The following is a 14,558-nucleotide window of genomic DNA, read 5'->3' on the forward strand; positions in this document are numbered from 1 at the left end:
TTGAACTTTCCGTAATGAACATATGCAGTGGTAGACCCAAACTTTTATACAAGCGGGTTCAGACATATATAAGAAGTCCTCAGGTTAATAGACCACAAAAGTAACACTGAGTTAACAAACAAATATGTTTACCTAGTGCTTTATATTGTGGTTCGTAACAAAACCCTAAAAGAAAATTTTTCCACAATCTTTATTTTGTTTTCAAGTGTAATACCCCGTAAATTCGGCTTAGGTATGAATGTATTAAATGAGTAGTAATGTTATATTTTGGACATGTGAAGTTCTATCGGTATGAGTATGGGTGGAAAAAGTTATCTTAGGATCAAGACAGAGAGTGAGGTGCTTAAGATTCGATAAATTCGACTAAGTTTACAAAAGGTCTGTTTTGTAGCAGAATATAGTGAAAATGTGTAATGAATATGGGAAAACTCAAAACACGAAAGTTGTATCCCTTTGAAATATTTTTCCAACTATATATTGTGGAGCCCGAACGGATCTCTGTGCAAAACTTTATGTGCGTTTTACAGAGCAATGTGCAATATGTGCGCCAGGTGCGTCTCGGATGGTCCCGTGCATGGCCGCGCACTTGTGGCGATGTTACTGCTTTTTTGCACGTTAGGTGCACAGTTGGGGCCTTCAGGTGTGTGGGAGCGCACCCAGTGGGTAATTCTTAAAGCCCTATTTCGTCCCCCACACCCCAAAACACAAAAACGTGCTCTAGAAAGGGAAGCTCTCAAGAACCTAACTCCTCAAAAGTCCCTCCACCATCCGAGGTGAGTTCTAATGGCGATTCTAAGTTAATTTTAATTCTTCAACACCTTATTAACATGTATAAACCCTTCAAATCATTAGATATTCGATTGGGACATCATGGTTGAGAAAAGAAACCCTAGAACTCGAATTCAAGAGGATCGAACTTGAAAAAGGTAATATCTTCCACCTCTACTTGATTGTAGTATTGGATTAATGATTATGGACTCTAGTTCATGAGATATGAGTTGATGGGTTTGATAGAAAAGCATGAACGGTTATAGGTTTGGGTTGTTGATTGTTGATTGTTGGTTAAGTGTGTTGTTTATCTTATGAGTGATGAAGAATGGTATTGATTATAATAATTTGAGATTTTAGTATTATCTAGGAGCAAAAGAATGGGTTGTTGGGTGTAGAAACACCACTAATAAGGACTATGAAGCTTTATGCCTACCAAGTGTTTGATAAAATGCCTAAGTGGCCAAAACATGAGTATTATTGCTAATATGGAATCCCTTTGACTTGTATTGATATAAATTAAACTTGAAAGGGTTGTCGAATATTGTATTACGCTCAAGAGCATGAAGTTAAGGTATGTAAGGCTAACTCTCTATTTTTGGGAATGTTAATGATTCTCCCTACATTACGTTTCTTTTACGATGTTGCTAATTGCCTCAGAAATATAGTTACGCCTAGTTCCTTGAATAGTTGCAGAACTTCTATTCCCTAGCTTCGTAACTCATTTATGACTTTCATTTTGAACGTTGTGAGCTCAGTGCGTAATCAATATAGACTTGTGTTTGATTCCCATAAGTCTCAGTCTAGATTACCAGCATGTCATAAATAGTTGAAGCATAAGTTCTCATAATCAGTTCATGAATGCATGTCTCAGTCTGGTTCTATTCAACATTCAAGTATCATGTAACTTAATATGGTTCATTATTTCAGTATCATGTATTACAGTTGTCGCGCCCCGTTTTCTCGCGAAAGCGGGTTTCAACATGTGACAACTCTTTTAAATGGGTATTGAAAGAGAAGAGTCGCCACCTAACGATTTTTAAGATGCGTTAGTGCACCTATTTGCAAATAACTCTAGTTGACTAGTCAACGCTACCAAAGATCGGGTAAGGGCTTAAATTACCTCAAAGAGAAGGTATTAGGCACTCTTCGAGGTCCACAATTGTGGGTCCCGGTCGAACTTTAGACTATGTGGATTATGTAATTAAGCTAGGTAATCAAATAAATAGAAGGGAAATTCAGGAGTTGTAGAGTCTTATTAAAATATATGAGAATCAGTACAAGTCTTAATAACTACAAAGGTACAAACTATATTGATCTATGTTGAATGACTAAGTGTAAATAACACTCACATAAAAAGGAGGAGGGCCCCCTAAGTTTTTTAGCCTAAAGAATCACCCCGTGCAACATAAATAATACTTCGCAACTCTCTTAAGGTAGAGGTTGCTCGTATTATTCAGCGGGCATAGACTATCATCTCCTGCTACCCGATTACTATGTTGAAATTGTTTACTTAAAGGCATTCTAATTCAATTCTAAGTCGTGCCCTATACGTGCAATTCCGGTCCCATGCCTATGGTCCAGGAGGCTTTGGACCTACTATCAGGTGGTTCTAGACTTTTACTTAGGTTGCTCAAAAATGATAAAACTATGCGACATTCAAAACAGGTAGGACTGTATACCATAGCAATAAAAATCTCAAATTAACCTCCACACATAAGCACGAACGCACGAAAACAGATTTCTGGTTAGGTAGTAGACAGAATTAAGACGTATTAGAATCCTTAAGTTATGTACGCATGATTTCTATATAATTCCAGTATTATACATGCAGTGCTGTAATTTTTGGACTAACGAATAGGTAAATTAGGGCGTTACAAGTCCTATAAACATGATTTCTAATCGTTTGAGTAATAAGGTAATGCAAAACAATCCCAGAACTCTGAATTGCCAACACTAATTTTATAGGTATGCGTCTTAGGTAGGTGATAGTACCATACAGACATGATCTATAATAGTAGCATAATTAGGCAGTGAGGTCGTTCGAAAACACAGGATTAGTAGCGTCAATAAACACCCTATAGACAGGATTTCGAACAATTGACAATTAGACTTGATTTTATAATACTTTATCCCTATAGGCATGCTATCTAAGTGAGGCAGTACAAAAGCAGCATGAAGCTGTTGATTAATTATTAAACCTTATAGCCAAGGTATCTAGGTTAGCAAAGGTATTGCATTATTGTATCCTATAGGCATATTATCTAGGAGCATTGAATAGCAGACATGGAAACGAGTGTAGCATATTTTTGACAAGTTAAGTGTGTGCGTGATTTCTATCAGTGTGCAACGCAAGTTAACAAAACAAACAAGACATGCTGGACATAATAGCAAATAGAACACATTGACCCTATAGGCATGTTTTCTACTCATTCATGCAGGTATTAGAATACCCCAACTTCCCTATTCATTAATGCCCCCAATTATTTGTTTACAAATTATTACAGGCCCAGTTTAGAATAATAAAACAAATACAAACTTAATAGGGCTATTACAGTCCCAAATACAACAATTACTTGTCCAACATAAGTACAAAGTAACCCAGCAGTGCCCTTCTGGGCCTTCACCAACCATACTCTTGCATATCAAATAGGCCCAATACCCAGGCTCGCAAGCATGTTTGACCAATGCTCAGATCTAATAACACACACGGCCCAATAAGCCAGGCCCCAAACATGAAAAAAATTATCTTGCTTACCCATTAACAAATAACAAGAACATGGGGGGGGTCATAAAACATGTCATTCAAATGGCTCAGATCCCAGGCAAAGACACATGGATTTCTATTATTACAATCATCAATAGAAAGATTTTCTAAGTATCACTTTAGGGGTGACATCTAACAGGTGAGAGGACACACATGTACAAAGACCTTACAATGAGCACATAAGTGAGGCTTTCAAACTAACAAATAAGTTCAAAGCATAGACTTCTTAAGATGCACCGGATTAGTTATGGGCAACATGAATCCACAAAGCAAGAAACTCAGCATAAGAGTTAAGGACATGGATTAGTTCTAAGAAGATTAACAAATGATAATGACATGCTCTATAGACTCCCCTTTGGGGGTATATACCACAATAGTCTTCTCAAAAAGAACATAAGGATTCAAGGCAGGGCATAACTAAGAGTTGCAGACCAATTCAGGGCAAGTAGAAATGCTACTAAGGAAACCTATTACAGAATCTTAGGGTCAACAGTATCACAAGCTCAATACAACAACTAGTCAGTGAACAAGTACTTAATACAAATTGATATCAAAGATTCCCTAGGCATTAAACCCGAGCAATCCTAGCATTAGAAGGCATTCTACAGAATAGGATGGTGGTAAAGCAAACAACTATAATGAGGATTGGGGTTCACAAATAGTAGGGTAGCATGCTTGTTTAAAGAGTTCAGAGTTCATACAGACATGACCAAGTACCAAGTGGAGGTCGAGGATTAAGGTAGAAGGTTGCTCACCGATAGTCTTAGTAGCATGCTTGTCCCTTCATATTCTTAGATTTTTATTACGTTATGTAGTTTTGTTCGCCTCAGGTATTGTATCTCTTGTTTCTAGTATTTGGTACTAATTATCCTTTATATCTTCCTTTTTCTTTTCTCTTCTCCCTTTCTTCCTTTCTTGTTATCCACTTCTTCTTATTACCCTTCCTGATCCGAGGGTCTATTGGAAACAACCTCTCTACCTCTTAGGTAGGGGTAAGGTCTGCGTACAAACTACCCTCCCCAGACCCTACCTGGTGGGAACATACTGGGTTTGTTGTTATTGTTGTTGTTGTTGTTGTAAGCCATTCAGGCATAACTTGGTACAGTCGAGCATAGAGAAATACAGTTGAGCAAATTCTAGGCATGAATAAGTATCCCAAGAGTTTTAATACAATAACTCAGAGCAGTGCATGAACATGGGCAAGCAACATACATAGGAAACTCATGTGTGCATAAACATAGTAGACTAAGTAGGTTCAAGATGGTCAAAATATACATAGTGGGTAGACATTCGAGTAACAAGTTTAGATGCTAGCGAATACAGGACATTAAGCTAACTTCTAGGCATATAGGATTGCAAACAAAGGTAACAACATGTTGTAATCATATAGGTTCAGAAAATTCGAACAAGCATGGTATTCAGGTCATTACCACAACTAAGCATAGAATTGCAAGAGGCAAGGTACTCACCAATTGCAAATTAAAGGAACATGGAAATTAAGCTCCGACAGCAAATCAACTAGCAATAAACATCAGGACTCCTAGAATCTCAGTGCGTCAGAGTTCCCAAGGGTCTTGAATAAACCCCGGGCAGTGCTCACATTGAAAAGGAGCAACAATTGAATTCCGGTGGCCTTGGATTTCAGCCGGCCAAGGTCTCAAATTTCAGAATAGTAAAATGAAGGAGAGTGAGAGAATAACAATGATTCTAGTCGGTTTAGGGAAATTAGGGGAGGGGTTTATATAGTGTTGAAATTGAATAAACAGACAAGAAAAACAAATGATTAAACATAAATAAGGAAAGAAAATATCGCATGCAATAAGTAACAGAGCCGGCAAAGGAAGAAATTGAATTTCAAACCATAATCAGGGTTCTACGATTGAAAATCGACCCGTGGATACGGGGAATCAATCCCTTTTCCGTGTATATGGACGAGATATCATCCAAATATTAAATATCAAAGCTGAACAGGTCCGATTTGGAATGGTGATACTTGCCAAAATTAGGGCGAGTACTAAGTTACATCAAGAGCGTGTGAGTAGTAGAAAGGTAGTGTAAATAAGGTAAGCAGATCGTAGGACTCCATAGTATAATCGGATTTAGAGATATTTTTTGGGGGTAAGACAGCTAAGGTTCGTAGAAGATGTGAGTGTGTGAGGGCGGCTGGGAAAAGAAAATGGTCTCTAGGGTTTAGGGTGGAGATATAAGGTGAGTGAGGGTTTTATTTCGGGCCGTTGATCATTTGAGATCAACGACCAAGATTAAAAGGAAGGTGGGGCGAGTTGAATAAACGAGGCAACGTTATAAAATAACAGCTCAACATTACAAAAATATAAGAAATGCTATTTTAGTATAAAATAATGTAATAAATACAATTATGTACAGAATATAGGCTATTATTGCAAAATTATGTAAAATCGCTTTAAAAACAAATATAATTATATTACATGCAAGAAAATCAATTTCAAAGCATTAAAAATTATGAAAAATTACAGAGAGTACTTATATAACCCTTGTAAATTATGTAATGATGCAAATGATATTTTTAAGGTATATATATTATTTGAAAAGTATGAGGGCAAAATTGGGTATCAACAACTGCCCCTCTTTACCCGGGAATGATGAAAGAGTTGTCGGGTACAGAAAATGATGACCAATTTTGTCCGAAGTGAGTGAGGAATGATGTGTTTTGAAAAAATGGGGGCTGAACCCTGGTTTTTGAGTTTCCTACATATCCCTGGTATTATGGGAATCATGTCGTGTGTAGTTCTGGATCCAACGACGAATGAAACCGATGGAATTATTATAAGAGTGGTCGTATGTTTCAAAAATGTTCTTTTGGGTAGGATAGTGTCGCAAGTAACAAATAATTTTAGGTGGAGCTATAAATGCGAAATGAACGTTACAGATGTACGAGGCAGATATTTGAACGGTTATAGAACAAAAGGTAATCAATTGCTGATCATCAATTACGTTTGAGGTGATTAACAAAAGTTAATAAATTGCTCTTGTTTGTAAAACAACTTCCTCTCGAGTTACCTGCAAAAACTTAAAACACGATGCATGCGAATATGTACGGGTGATTGCAAAAATCTGACCATAATGCAAATTCCCTTTGGACTATGAGAGTTGTCTTTAGATGATGATGATGTGGTCCTTAGACTATGATGTCCTGGGCCATGAAGTGTATGATAAGGGATTCGCAGGCCATGGAATGATGTCCTCGGGCTATGAGGATGGTACCTCCGGACTATGACGCCTTTGAATAATGATATGCAATTTTGAGAGATCCTTCGGCCATGGCATGGTTTCATGAGGCTATGAGGGTGGTGCCTTTGGACTATGATGCCTGCAGACAATGAGGCGATGTTTCAGCCCATGAGATGCAAGTATGTGGTAATATGGATTGCTTGATAAAGGAAGCAGGTGATGCTTAGTCGTATGCGAGAACGAGACGAGACCATGTTTAGTCTTGTATGAGATGAGGGCAGTGCTTATCCCGATGCAAATAGCGGAGAAAATGCTTAGTCTCATGTAAGGAAAGGCAATTCCTAGCCTTATGTAACCATGGAGGCCATGCTTAGCCTCGTGCAAGGAATGGAGACAATGCTTAGTCTCATGCAAGGAAAGGCAGTGCTTAGCCTTATGCAATGATGGAGTCAATGCTTAGCCTCTTGCAAGGAATGGAGACAATGCTTAGCCTCGTGCAAGGAAAGGAGGCAGTGCTTAGTCTCTAGCAAGGAAAGGGAATACTTAGCCTTATGCAATAATGGAGGTAATGATTAGCCTCATGTAAGAAATAAAGACAATGTTTAGTCTCATGCAAGTAAAGGCAATGGTTAGCCTTATGCAATACTGGAGGCAATGCTTAGCCTCATGCAAGAGATGGAGACAATGTTTAGTCTCATGCAGGGAAAGGCAATGCTTAGCCTCATGCAAATTATGGAGACAGTGTTTAGTCTCATGTGCAGGAAAGGCAATGCTTAGCCTTATGCAATAATGAGGGAAGTTCTTAGCCCTATGAAAATTATGGAGACAATGTTCAGTCTCGGGCGCAGGAAAGGCAAAGCTTAGCCTTATGCAATGATGGAGACAATGCTTAGCCTCATGTTGTGTGGAGATAATTCTTAGCCTCATGCAACGCGGGGGCAGTGTTTGGCCATATGCAATGATAATGACAGAGCTTAGCCCTATGGAAGAAAAACAATGACTAAATACGAGAGGATAAAAGCATTTCTTAGCTTGACGTGTTTGCGTTTGGCGACTTTTGTCATTATGAAGATAGTGATCTGTGTGTATGTATTTGCAGCCGTTCTTGTTATGTTCATTGTGCCTGCGTCCAAAGAAAAATCATGAGTTTTGCGGGGGGAAAGGTTGGTTCGTGCTCTCGATTCCTTGCTTTGCCTTTGCTCTTGTCTGGAGGCCCTATTTGAGTTACCTCGGGTAATGTCTAGCTGCCATAAAAATAAAATTTTCGAAAAACATACATCTGATAAACTGCTTGTATAAAATGTAGTTGTTTTGAAATATGTGATAATGCATGAGAGCAGATAATTGTTTGAATTGATGACTGTGACACGCTTTTGAGACATTGCAACTTCCTTAACTCGGAATTTTGAGGATCCTCCTCAAAATTCTACCCCAGTTTAAATGCGTACTTCCTGCGATACATTCCTTGGAGATTTCAAACATGATGGGGTCGGGTAAACTCGAGATCCTGCCCCAGTTTCTAACCGTAGGGGGTATGAAGATTTTATTATGATGTGACCGAACCCACATGGATGCCTACGTATCCCCTTTTAAATGAGAATCAGGTCAAGCGTAGTTCAATTACATTGAATAGAAAGTGCCAACATAATTTTAAACATAGTATCTCCTGATTGCGTTCGAATTGATGGGCTTTGTCTAGATCTCTCTGTCCATTTCTGCAAGTATAAGTGCTCCTCCTGTTAATACTTGGTGAACCATGTAAGGTCCTTGTCAGTTGGGTGAGAATTTCCCCTTTGCTTCATCCCGATGTGGGAAGATCCATTTCAGTAGCAATTGCCCCGATGTAAATTGCCTTGACCTAACCTTTTTTTTTGAAAGCAAAGGGGAAATTCTCACCCAACTGACAAGGACCTTACATGGTTCACCAAGTATTAACAAGAGGAGCACTTATACTTGCAGAAATGGACAGAGAGTGACCTAACCTTTTTGTTGAAAGCTCTTGCCATTCTATTCTGGTAGAGTTGACCGTGACATGCTGCGTACATTCATTTTCCATCTATGAGAGCTAGTTATACCGCTCCATACCCATTCTGTGTCACTGAGCTCGGCTTCTTGTATGATTCTTAAGGAAGGGATTTCTACTTTGGGGGGAATAACAACTTTAGTACCATAAACCACTAGATAGGCGGTTGCCCCAATGGATGTATGAACTGTGGTGCGATACTCGAGCAAAGCAAACGGTATCTTCTCATGCCATTGTTTGTAATTGTCTACCATTTTCCTCAATATCTTCTTGATGTTCTTGTTAGCGGCTTCTACGGCTCCGTTCATTTACCGCCTGTATGCTGTAGAGTTCCGATGCTTGATCTTAAATGTTTCACACATGGCTTTCATCAAGTCACTGTTGAGATTGGCAGTATCGTCAGTAATGATTGATTCGGGTACTCCAAATTGACAAACGATGCGGTCCGGAACAAAATCCACTACGACCTTCTTAGTCACAGCCTTATAGGATGCAACTTCAACCCATTTCGTAAAGTAATCTATAGCCACCAGAATGATCCTATGTCTATTTGAAGCAACAAGTTCAATTGGTCCGATGACATCCACACCCCAAGCAGCGAAGGTCCAGGGCGAACTCGTTGCATTGAGTTCGTTGGGCGGCACTCGTATCACATCAGCATGTATCTGGCATTGGTGACTATTTTGAACATATTTGATACACTCTATTTCCATAGTCATCCAGAAATATCCTGATCTTAATATCTTCTTGGCCAGAACAAAACCATTCATGTGGGGTCCGTAAGTTCCGGCATGCATTTCCTCGAGCAATCTAGACGCCTCCTTGGCATCGACGCAAAGCAACAATCCCATGTCAGGAGTCCTTTTATACAGAATTCCCCCACTTTGAAAGAAATGGTTGGCCAATCTTCAAAGCGCACGCTTCTGAGTGTGTGTAGCGTGCTCTGGATATTCTCCCTTTTCCAAGTATTCATTGATGTCGTGGAACCACGGATTTCCGTGAATCTCTTCCTCAACATGAGCACAATAAGCTGGCTTCTTATGAATTCCTATTGGGATAGGATCAATGAAATTCTTGTCTGGGTGTTGTATCATGGAGAATAAAGTGGTTAATGCATCTGCAAACTCATTCTGAATCCTTGGAACATGCTTGAACTCTATCTTTGTGAATCTCTTGATCAACTCTTGTACACAGTGCAAGTATGACAATATTTTGGTGTTCTTCATAGCCCATTCTCCTAGAACCTGGTGCACCAATAGATCTGAATCTCCGATTACCAGCAACTCCTAAACGTTCATGTTAATGGCCAATCTGAGTCCTAAGATGCATGACTCATATTTCTCCATATTGTTGGTGCATGGAAACCTGAGATTTGCGGATACCAGATAGTGTTGACCGGTTCCTGATATTAAGACAGCTCTGATACACACTCCTTTGAAGTTTACTGCTCCGTCGAAGAACATCCTCTAACCATCGTATGCCTCGGTAATTTCTTCTCCCACAAACGATACCTCATCGTCGGGGAAATATGTTTTCAATGGTTCGTATTCTCCATCTACGGGATTTTCTGCCAAGTGATCCGCCAATGCTTGCCCTTTGACTGCCTTCTGGGTTAGGTAGATGATAACGAACTCACTCAGCAATATCTGCCACTTTGCTAGTTTGCCGATAGGCATGGATTTTTGAAAGATATATTTTAGCGGATCTATCCTCGATATGAGATATGTAGTGTATGCACAGAAATAATGCCTCAACTTCTAGGCTATCCATGTCAGATCATAGCAAGAGCGTTCCAATAAATAATACCAGGCTTTATAAGGCGTAAACTTCTTGCTCAAATAATATATCGCATGCTCCCTCTTTCCAATTTCATCATGTTGTCCTAGAACACAACCAAAGGCCCCATCCAACACAGACAGATAAAGCAGCAGGGGTCTTCCTGGTTCTGGTGTGACCAACACGGGCGGTTTGGATAAATACTCTTTGATTTTGTCAAAGACTTTCTGGCATTCTTCAATACAGCTTGTTGTAACATCTTTCCTCAGCATTCCGAAGATTGGCTCACATATCACCGTCGATTGTGCTATGAAACGACTGATGTAATTTAGGCGCCCTAAAAAACTCATCACATCTTTTTTATTCTTTGGTGGTGGAAAGTCCTGGATAGCTTTGATTTTTGACAGGTCTAACTCGATACCTCGGCGACTGGGGATGAAACCTAATAATTTTCCAGCAGGGACTCCGAAGGCACATTTTGCAAGGTTCAACTTCAAGTTGTATTTTCGAAGCCGATCGAAAAATTTCTTCAGGTCTGCTATGTGTTACGAACTCTTTTTAGATTTGATGATAACATCGTCCACATACACCTCTATTTCCTTGTGTATCATGCCATGTAAGATAGTCATGATGGCCCTCATGTAGGTGGCCCCAGCATTCTTCAAACCAAATGACATCATTTTATAGCAATATATTCCCCATGGTGTGATAAAGGCGGTCTTTTCGACATCCTCTTCATCCATCCAAATCTGGTGGTATCCTGCGAAGCAATCCATAAAGGATTGGAGTTGTGCAGAGTGGAAGCCATTGCCCCAGCTGCATGTATCCATGGTCGTCCCAGCAATAGATTATAAGTAGCAAATATATCTAGCACTTAGAACTCAATATCAAACCAAGTTGGACCCGTCTGTAGATCGAGGTTGATCTCTATGATAGTGGCTCTCTGAGATCCATCAAAAGCTTTCACATTCATGCTTCCCATTCGTATCTCGTGCATGCCTTTACCCAATTTCTTTAGAGTGGTCAGTGGGCATATGTTCAGACTCGAACCTCCATCTATCAAGACCCTGGCGATGAACTTGTCCTCAAATTGCACTGTGATGTGCAATGCCCTATTGTGACTTAGTCCTTCTGGTGGTAACTCATCTTTGTGGAAAGTGATTTTGTGACTCTCTAATACTTGTCCGACCATGTTAGCCATCTCTCCACTAGTGATGCTGAAGGGTACATAAGCTTTACTTAACACCTTCATCAAAGCATTCTTGTGCGTGTCTGAGTTTTGCAACAGTGATAAGATGGATATCTGAGCAGAGGTCTTGTTTAGGTGGTAAACAACAAAGTACTCCCTTGCTTGTATCTTCCTCCAAAGATCGTCAGTGCCAGTCTCAACAACAGGTGGCTTAGGTGCAGCTTCCTTGCTTGTTCCTCCCAGATTCTCAGGTGTGTAAACTCTGCCAGTTATAGTCATACCTTGCGCGGCACCTGTTTCTTCCATTTTGGCTTTTCCCTTTCTCCTAGCTTCCACAACATAATCCCACGGGATGGCATCAGACTCATAAGATAGTGTGGGAGCTACCATTACAGTGAAGGGCGTAGCTATCTCAACTTCAAATGGCGCCTGGGTTTGTACCACAACTGGCGTGAGGGTGACTGAGGATGTTTTAGGAGTGTCTCCCTCTCGAATGAGTCCAATGGATCCTTCCTGGTCCCACTCTTTATCAGTTTCAATCACGTTCACTCCCTCACCTCTGTGATCCGGGAGAGGATTGTTGCGGACGTTTGGTACAATTTTCTTTGCTTGTCTAACCTTAGTGTCGATCAGCGTCTGAATCTTGTCTTTAAACGTGCGGCATTCCTTAATGGTATGACCCTTCATGCCTGAATGATAAGCGCATGTTTATTTGGGGTTGATCCATTGGGAAGGATTTTCCACAACAACAACAGGAATAGGGGGGACGTAACCAGCGGCCTTCAGTCTCTCATATATTTGGGCAATGGGTTCAGCAATTGGGGTGTATTGTCTAGGAGGTCTGCGGTCGAAATTTGGACATGACTTTGGGTAGTTTTGGCGGACGGGTGGATGTGAATGGTAATATGCAGGTTGAGTGTTGTATGTATGATGGGTGGTGACATGGTATTGGTATTTTGGGGTGAGGGTTGATATATGGGTGGAGGTGTTTGGTATGTGAGGGGAGAGTTAGGGCCTTGGGCTACCATCATGGCACCCACTTCTTTCTTCTTTGAAATACCTCCTGATTGCAAAGCTTTATTCGTGCCCTGTAGTGCCTCGAAATTAGTTACCATCCTGCTCTTGATTCCTTCTTCTATTCTTTCCCTTAACTTGATGATGTCTGAGAACTTGTGATTTTTGATGACTATCAATTGTTCATAATATTGCGGATCTTGTGCTGTAATAGAGAACTTGTTCATTTGTTCTTCTTCAAGTGCTGGCCTTACCTTTACGGCCTCTGATCTCCAACGAGTAGCATACTCGCGGAAGGTTTCTGTCGGCTTATTTTTTAGGTTTTGAATGTAGAAAATGTCTTGCGTATTTTTTGTGTTGATCCTGAATTTGTCCATGAAATCTGATGCCATACTTACCCAATTAACCCACTTCTTTGGGTTTTGATTGATATACCAAGACAAAGCATCTCCTGTAAGGCTTCGCATGAACAGTTTCATGCAGATTTATTCATTTTTGCCCACTCCTACAAGTTTGTCGCAATAGGTTCTCAGATGCACCTTTGGATCACCATTGCCAACGAACATTTTAAACTTGGGAGGTTTGTAATCCTCTGGCAGTTCCACATCTGGCTGAATACACAGATCTTTGTAATTCAGACCTTCAACGCCTTTCCCACCTTCAACACTCTGGACTCTCCCTTTGAGCTTCTTGAGTTCCTCTGCCATGTTTCTAATAAGCAGGTCCTTCTAAGTTGATTAGGGTATATATATAGTTTTTGCTGCGGGGTATGGGGTAAGGTTTCCACATATATTGGGTTGCTTTGATGAGTTCCCGGAACTTAGGTATATGGGTGGTCATTGGTCGAGTTTTGGGAATCAGGAGTGGGTTGTGGTGCATTTTGGGGTGTGTGATAAGTAGTGGTTTGCGGGTATCGAGTTGGATGATGGTTGTGTTGTTGAAAAGTTGGCACTAGTGGCGGGTTAAGGTTCTAGGGAGGTACAAGATTATGATACTGGTGTGGTACAGAAGGATTTGGTGGCGGGTTCTGGTTTTGTGTGTTTTGTGGTGGTGCTTGGTTTTGGGTAGTCGGGTTTTGCTGGTTGATGTCGGGAACATTGAGAGTAAGGGAGAGGTTTGCCAAATTTTGGACCTGCTCGAGCTCGCCCTGTAGTTCTAGGATTTTCTGCTCCGAACGTAAGACCAGATCATTCTGCCCCGGAGTACTTCTGCCATATGAAATTTCAACGTTTTCTGCCACAATAGCATTGTCTTTTTTGATACTTAAATCATCCATCTTCCCTTTTCTCTTGATTTTGCCTTTCAGGTCGCTAGGTGGAGAAGGAGGTGGAGAACCTCTAGATCTAGTGTGGTATGCTAATGATGCCAATATGCACGAACCAACCTTTGGGAATGGAAATAATCAAAAAACAAAAAAACAAAAGGTAACCAAGTTAGTAAGGTAAAATAAAAGAATGTTTGCAGTATTTAAACATGTTTCGCAAAGTCATACAATAATTCGCCTCTTAATTTTGGGGACCTCATTGTGCCTGAGGTAGGCCTAAGCGACACATAGACTTGGAAAAAATTGATGCCAACATTGCTTCATTTCTTTAATACCAAAATAGGCCAAAACAAACTTTCACTAGATAGACAATAATAATAAAGTCACTAATGGCATCAAACCTTATTACATCAGAATCTAATCTAAGCTAGAAAGCATTAAAGGACATTATCTCCTAATCTACTGGGTCCCTGAAGGATCTTTCCCATGCTTGGCTCTTTTGACCCCATCAATTAGGTTTCCCAGGTCGCGCATATCCAACAGTAAG

Source organism: Nicotiana tomentosiformis, chromosome 1 (assembly GCF_000390325.3).
Source record: "Nicotiana tomentosiformis chromosome 1, ASM39032v3, whole genome shotgun sequence".
Classification (NCBI taxonomy): domain Eukaryota; kingdom Viridiplantae; phylum Streptophyta; class Magnoliopsida; order Solanales; family Solanaceae; genus Nicotiana; species Nicotiana tomentosiformis.